At 37.4% G+C, this 7419-nt stretch overlaps 1 long non-coding RNA gene across 1 annotated transcript; it reads left to right on the top strand.

Moving 5' to 3' along the window:
• The first annotated feature begins 4442 nt into the window (after positions 1-4442).
• LOC107591950 (uncharacterized) lies at positions 4443-4927 on the top strand. The gene is made up of 2 exons (XR_001609929.1): positions 4443-4498; positions 4856-4927. It is a non-coding gene; the product is annotated as an uncharacterized lncRNA (long non-coding RNA).
• The last annotated feature ends 2492 nt before the right edge of the window (positions 4928-7419 follow it).

Here is a 7419-nt window from a genome sequence, read left to right as displayed (position 1 = left end):
TACACATGCAACAAATTAGTTCTAGCATTGCTAGAATTTTTTTTTTTAAATCTCGGATTTGGATCGGCCATCTCTGACCGATACCCGATCCCCAAAAAATGGCACTATCGGAGCCGATACCCGATATGAATATCGGATCGGCGCATCCCTAATCATGACCATCACATGAGGAAAATCATTAGTAGAAACTGCGGTGGGTGGTTTCCCCCACCTAGAAGACAAAGACCAGACTGAGATTCCGTATGAGACCTTTTAACCTCTGGTTTTCACAGAACATGTCCTTATGTTCACAGAATGGCACAGAAACTGTCTTTTACAGATGTAGATGCACCAAAAGGGAATCAAAAAGACATAAATGAATATCAGTCCATTGCTTAAGTCCATATCATGTATTTAACCCACACATTTGACTATCATGTTCTAATCACTTATTGTGTATGTCTTTTGTCAACCAGCCCACAACTCCGCATCTTCAGCCAACGCCCAACCACTGGCTTCCCAAGACGTCACTTCAACGACTACTGAACTTCCAGCCAATCAGCAAGCTCGGGAAACCCCCTTTTCTGCAAGGAGGACAACAAAGGGGACCCCCCTACACAGGCAACCCAAGTACCTCCAGATTCTAGCTGCATTAGGTTCATTTAATATAAATTTTAACCTCACTGAGGTACTCAATTCGAGGGTTGATTAAGTGATCGATGGTTGTTCAGGTCTATGCAATTGCACATATTGCTGTAAACTTGGGATTTCACATTTTCATTCTCTTAAACTCATTCTTTCCTCACTTTCTCTCTTCCTGCAACTTGTGTGAATGTGTGAGCACGTGTGTTTATGTGTTAGACTAGTTTATATGTCTCAGATTTATCTAATAAAGCCTTGTTTACATTGAAAAGAGAAGTATCTTGTGTTTTTGTGCTTACAAGTTAATGTCTTAAACTGCCGATCTTGTTCCTGTGCTAATAAATAGTGTTTTCACTATAATTTGGATATTAATATCCATTGCAGAATTCATGTTATACGGCTAGTTCAATGAATCGCTGGCCTACTGTATTTCTCAGGAAACAAACAACTAAGTTGTTCCGGCCCACAGACTGTCCGGCTATAGGAGCATGAGAAGCTGCTATAGTTGCCACATAGACCTTGTCCAACAGCTCTTGTAGGTAGGACACCATCCCCGATATGTCACATGAAACTGGGTCTTCGCCACGGGTTGTGCACCAGGTGGAAAAGGAACACTAATGCTCTGTTAGTGCAAAAAGCAAATGGAGAGAATGCAAGCCCACATGTGCTTAAAAGGTACTTTCTGAGTAAGATAAAGTTGGTTTATGCAATGTTAAGAGCAAAGCTTGCCCGAATGAAGGATGTTTCTAACTCATGAAATGAAAGCTTATCCGGACGCCCTCCGGAGGTCGCATTCGAAGGCTGCATACATCATCGAGACAAGTCTCATGCAAGTAGGACACTCTGAATGCGACCTTCGAATGCGACCTTCTTTCACAGGAATTCAGAGGATGCATGAAGTGTATCCTTTGCTGCTACAGATAACCCACAATTCTTTGCGTCGCCATAAATAACCGTCGTTTATTTGAAAAAATGGCGGCGGCGGCAGATCTATACACAAGCAGAGATGTGGTGTTTAAATGTAAGTATTTCAAAATGTTTAACAAATGTTTAACAGTACTTTGCTAGCAAAGCGAGAAATAATTAATTTGTTTAACCCTTTGGTATTACATTTCGGGGTCACTTTCATGTTGTTCACTGTAGAAACTGACCGGAGACAATAATTTTATGATAAATACATTTTTGCTTTTACCCAGCAAGCAATAGATGTCATTTCAACGTCTCGGTTAAGTATAGACCCGATATAGTCCGGTTATGTGTAACCCACTTCTAACCCAAATAACCTTGAATTTGGTTTCATGTCGTTTTTGGCAAAATAACTTGATGTATGATATTCCATCATGTAAGCAAAGTCAACAGCGTTTACAGGGTGTTTGGTTTCATTTCTTTGATATGTTCAATACGTAGCCTGAGCATAGCCACGATTTAGCTCGTAGTCCGAGCGGCTATCTGTTGCCCACTTACAGTCAAACCTGATTCACTGTAATTTTTTGCCAGACAGCGCATGAGATGGTTGATATCCCATCATGTTCGCAGTGTCAATAATATCTACAAAGATATAAGTGTCATTTCATGACATGGTCTATATGTAACCATGATTTCGCTCTAAATTGGACGGGCTACGAGTAGCCTGCTTTTAGCCCACCTGGCGAAATCGAGGCAATCTGTGGTCTAATTTTAACAGCTTGGAAAAAATTTTTACACAAGAGAGCACTAAGTTTACTTGTCGGAGAGCAAGTAAAACAACAAACGATAAAGGACATTCCTACTTGGTCTTGTAAGTATCTGTGTTTTCTGTGACATGTGTTCATTATTTATCTATATTATTTGTTATCATATTTAGGAACTGTGACATTTTAGTGAAGGGAGCAGATTGTAGTTGATAGTGATCTATGACTAGGCCTACGGTTCAGCATGCATGTGTTCAGAGGATTAATTGCAAAATTTAATAGAGTAAAAGTTTTATCATTTGTATGAACAAACGCAATCATTTTAAATCAATTAAAACAGCGCAAGAAGAACAAAGAGCAAACAACAGAACAAACACAGCTTTGACAACGATTAATCCATATTAATTTATACAGTGAACACACTCAGAAGAATTGGAGAAACTGAGGAGGAGTTTCAACGTCTGGAAAAGATCCGGGCAGCAATGGTAAAAAAAAAAACCCTCTCCAAAACATTTCCTCACTAAAGCTCTCATCTTTGACAAAGTCCATCATTTATTTTAATTATTAAATTGAATTTATTACTGAACAATGGCTTGTTAGATACAGAGAGAGCATGAGCTAATTGAATAGAATATCTTTGTCATTGTACAAGTAACGTTACAATAAGATTTATTTTGAAAGTTCCAAATTGATAGTAAAGCTTAAGAATACAAATAATAAGTGCAAAAAGCTCAGATGTGCAGTGCATCATTAAAACCTAAACAGTACAAACAGAAAGCATAATGAAATAAAATGGTAGGGGGTGAATTTATTATTCCATGTACATTTGAGGTTAATGTTAATGTTAACCGGGCTACTTTTTAGTTACAGCAGCTAATACTGTGTTGTTATGAAGTCAGTTGTGCCAGACAATTTTGGAGGCAGAGACAGATTGTGGGGGGCACTAATAGGGAAAAGGTTAAACTGTTGGAATAAAGAGTTTTAAAGGGTTAGAGATGGAAAACTTGCAGGTAAATGGGCTTCCATATGTAAGGTTGGTAAACACGTGTACACCGCCTGACATTGACATGTGTTATTCAGGTGTCAAAGTTGTGCAGAGTTGAAGGAATAAACCTCAAAGACAGTGCCAGAAGGATGCTAGACAGGTAAAGCCTACAAATCTTGCCACATTAATCAAACATTGTGGTGTCAATACTCGCAGATACAATAAGATACAACGCAAATCAGAAATGTAAAAAATAATTCCTTTACTGGTCATTTTGAAATGTCAAACTTTGTCTGCAATTGTTAACCACCTCAATCTGTATTATATTTTAGGGTTTTTAAATTCCAAATTCAACACGAAGGGGGGGGTCCGCTGCAGAAAGAGGCATTTGAAAAGACTGCACTGTTCTCGGTCATCAGAGGTATGTGTATAAAACACACAACATTTACCAGAGAGCTTCTCTCTTTTTTATGATTAGACGTCTATTAGATTTTCACTGACAGCCCAAATTTAGCCTCGTTTTAGCCTAGACGTCTAGGCTATATTTAGACGTCTAATAGACGTGTTTTAAGCGCAAAATTGCTTGCTGGGTAGTGTTATGAAATTAATGTTCAATATTTTAGTTCACTGACATTTTTTTTCTTTAAGATAGACAATGTAGCGAATTTAGCTCAACGACAGGAAATATGAATAATTAACCATAACTAGTTATAATTAACTATTCATATTTTATTCTTCAAATAAATTATGCACCTTTTTTCTATATCAAGTATAGAAAATTTGTCTATATCAAGTATAGAAAATAAATATAGTTTTAATATAAAACTATTTTAAAATGGGTAGGTTTAGGGGAATAGAATATGTTTGTACAGTGTAAAAACCATTATGCCTATGGAATGTGCTCATAATGATAGGAATAAGTGTGTGTGTATTTATCTAGTGTAAAAATTTAGATTTTTGTTCGAAATGTTTAAGTATTGTTTTTTGCATTATTGTTACAGTTAAAATAAGACAAATTCAGAAAAAAATATGAAAAAAAAATCTATCTAAAATGACCAAACACTACAAGAAAATCAACAGTAAAAATACATGTAGAAATAAGCCCTGTTAAATTTTGTTTTGAATAGGGAGCAAGGAAAATACGGAGAAATTTATAAGATTTGAGGCAGGAACATTCTGATCTCTTCACTGGAGCTAAAAATACAGCCTTATATGGTTGGAGGTAAGATCTTAGAATTAAAGTAGGCAGTCAATCTTTCTTCTTTTTGAGCAGAATTAATCTCCTTCTTGCCTAAAAGGCAAAATTAAAGTTCTGTCAAGAAGGACATGTTAGACCAGGCTAGACCAGTCCTGCAGAGTTTTGCTCCAACCCCCTATACAAACTCACCTGCCTGTTGCTTTCCAGTAACCCTTAGAACCATGATTAGCTTGTTCGGGTGTTTGATTAAGGTTGGAGCTGAACTCTCCAGGACCAGTGTGTGCCCCTATGTTAGGCAGAAGGGAAGTCTTATTTCTAAGGATGTGTAAGGAGTTTTCACTCTAAATTGGGATGTTACGCTTGCTATTTTTATGATTATAGATTTATTCTGGAGAAAATGGACCTGTCCAGTAAAATAACACCAGCACAAGCAAAGAAAAAGTGGGACAATTTTTTTTTTAATTATACGGTAAGCTAAGATGTAGGCCTTGTGTTAGACCATGTCTAAGTCGTCTCAACTCTATAAAAGAAAACTTTTTAAGTTTCAATTCATATAGAATACATTATGTTGATGATAATTGGCACAGTCAAAAGATTCAGGAGCACCTTCTGATCAATAATAAAAAATTCTGATAAAAAAATGTGTCTTCTCATTACGAGGTGATATTTAACTCAAAGTGATTTACAGGGGCTTTTTTTTTTTTAATGGCATTTTTCTAATTTTATTAAAAGTATGTCATCTTTTGTCAAATTCAAAAATGTATGTTCATAAGCTTTTTACACTTTCTAATTAAACAATAGAATAAGAAGAATAAGTTACCAATCATATAAAATCAGTATAAGCTAAATAACTTGTACTACAGAAGAGCACAGAAGAACACAAAAGTGGCTCGTAGGTATTTTCAGACATTTAATGAGGCTCAGAGGTGGCATGAGTGAGTATTTATGCCACCACCATTAACATTTTTTTTGTCTTAGGAATGCAAACATCCAGGGTCAGGTGAGGGCCTGAACAACGGAAAGCCAATTGCTGAAACCTGGCCGTGGTTTGTTCTGATGGATGAGATGTTGGGTCAGAGGCCTTCCATTTCTCCCCCGTTCTCATTGCTTCACTGCCTGATGACGAACCACAGCCAGGTTGCAGTTCTGTTGAGCTGCACAGCAGGAGAGGGCAGGAATAGAGTAGTCGCGGCCAAGAAAGAGAAAAAACAAATCAGATCCTCTTCTTGAGCTCCTGAAGGAAGACATGGCATGTTAGAAGGAGTGGGAAGAAAGGAGAGATGGAGAAGACAGGGCGAGGAGTGATAGGCTCTTTAATTTACTCAAAACATTAATTGATCAAATGTAACAAAAATATTTACAATATTTACTTACTATTGTTACTTACAAATATTAAAAAGGTAATTCTGTTGTCAATATTTCACTAAATCTGTAAATTAATACATTCTAAATGGCTAAACACAATCATTAATGAATAAATATCTTTGGCTACACATTCAAAAAAATTAAAGATAAATCGTGAAAAAGATGTCATGTCTTGTGTGAGCTTCTCATGCTGACTTCCTAGTAAGCCTAAGAACAGAAGAAAAAAATATATATTCTGGGTTAAAGATTTAAAAATTCCATGAAAAGGTAATCAGTTATCCGTTTATAATGCTGTATAAACTATATTAAACTTAAGTATAGTTAATTATACATTTCATTTTAAACTTTGTATTTGTAGCCAAATTAAATTTAGTGTGTTCAACTTACTTTTTGAATTAGGATGATTTATGTAGTCGTGGTCCTGGTTGACATCCTGTAAGGCAGACACTTGGTTGCACAATCTCAAACGCCATGCTGCACCAGATATTGCCTCCCCTTGATTGCATGCCTCCACATCATCTTCCTCTTCTTCTTGGCTGTCGTCTGGTGGTATAATGTCGCCAACACCAAGGCAGATGTTGTGCAGCATGGTGCATGTGTATGCATGGTGCAGTGTGTATCATCTGTATACACACAAATATGAAAACATTTTGTCACCCTAAATTGTAAATTATTTTATCTGACATTGAAGTTGTGTATTAAGTAAAGGTCAAATATACAGAAAAATTATGCAACCTTTGCATTTCAAGTGCCTGAAGGAAGATGGCTCTAAATCATTCCAAAAGCACGCTCAATAATTGAGCGGCCTTTGGAAAGATGTGCATTGAAGCGCTGAGTAGATGGTGAGGCTGGATTCTTAAATGGTGTCATGATTGCGATTGGCTTCTCTGTGCAGGGGTACCCACCATCGCCGAGGAGGAAAAAGCCCTGAGGTGGATACTTTGCCTGTTTGTAAATGGGGCTGTTCTTAAGCACACATGAGTCGTGGACACTCCCGGGGTACCCTACAAAAATGTCTAAAAATGCCTCTTGATGAAGCAGGATGGAGGCAAACAGCTTTCTGTTTTTATAACACTGTCCATCAGGGCCAGCTGGTGGTTTTATTCTCACATGGCATCCATCAATGGCTCCAACAGCTTTACCAAAAGCCTGGTCATTGGTGAGAGAAGCAAAGCCTGCACCAACCTGGAGCAAGTGTTCTTCTGACTTTGGTAGGCCCACAACCTTTGGCAAAATTGCCATGACTTCATCAGCCACTCGATGTATAATTCTGTGAATGGTCCAGACACAGCAAGACATGTTAGTGCTTTAATGCACAGCCTGCTTAGTTTAGAGCTTCAATGACCACTAATGCTGTTTTAGTGTTTCTAAGCAAATGAACAGAAAACAAGCCCACATACTAATTTCGGAGCAAATGAAGTGAAAGCAAGCACACATATGCTGCAAAGTTTTTTCCCAGTGAGAGAAAGTTGGAGTATGCAATGTAAAGAGCAACGCTTTTCCAGATGAAGGCTGTTTCTTACGAATGAAATGAAATGTTATTTGCAATACAGAAAGACAGACTTTAATGTGTTAGAGCT

This window comes from Sinocyclocheilus grahami, unplaced genomic scaffold (genome assembly GCF_001515645.1).
Source record: "Sinocyclocheilus grahami isolate Dianchi unplaced genomic scaffold, SAMN03320097.WGS_v1.1 scaffold148.1, whole genome shotgun sequence".
Classification (NCBI taxonomy): domain Eukaryota; kingdom Metazoa; phylum Chordata; class Actinopteri; order Cypriniformes; family Cyprinidae; genus Sinocyclocheilus; species Sinocyclocheilus grahami.
The sequence above is the reverse complement of the archived record's forward strand: the minus strand, read 5'-3'. Positions and strand labels throughout refer to the sequence as shown.